The sequence below is a fragment of the Penaeus monodon genome, chromosome 32, assembly GCF_015228065.2.
Source record: "Penaeus monodon isolate SGIC_2016 chromosome 32, NSTDA_Pmon_1, whole genome shotgun sequence".
NCBI classification, from domain to species: Eukaryota; Metazoa; Arthropoda; class Malacostraca; order Decapoda; family Penaeidae; genus Penaeus; species Penaeus monodon.
In genome coordinates this window covers 7,345,045-7,345,410 of record NC_051417.1, presented here as the reverse complement: position 1 = coordinate 7,345,410, position 366 = coordinate 7,345,045, and positions in this window count along the sequence as shown.

The following is a 366-nucleotide window of genomic DNA, read 5'->3' as shown; positions in this document are numbered from 1 at the left end:
ATTTTATTTCACGGAAATTAGCTTGTGGACAGTATCAATTGTTTTTAAAAAAAAAATCAGTAATGGTATGAAATGTGTTTAGAATTGATTGAACACGGCAGCTCATATAAAAATGCAACTCTACATTGAAGTTATTGAAGACAGAGAGACCATTACCATGTTTAGGTAATATGAAATACCTTGGAATAAGCAGTGGAGTAAGAGATAAATGTGGAAACAGAAAATATCAAAATAAAGCAACAAAGGGAACATCCTGAAAATGGTCCAAATATATGAAAGACTATAAAGACCTTTGGAGTTTCTTCTTTGGGAGGCTGAGGGAGGAAGAAAAAGAGGGAATGAAAAATAGAAACAGGGAGGGAAAGA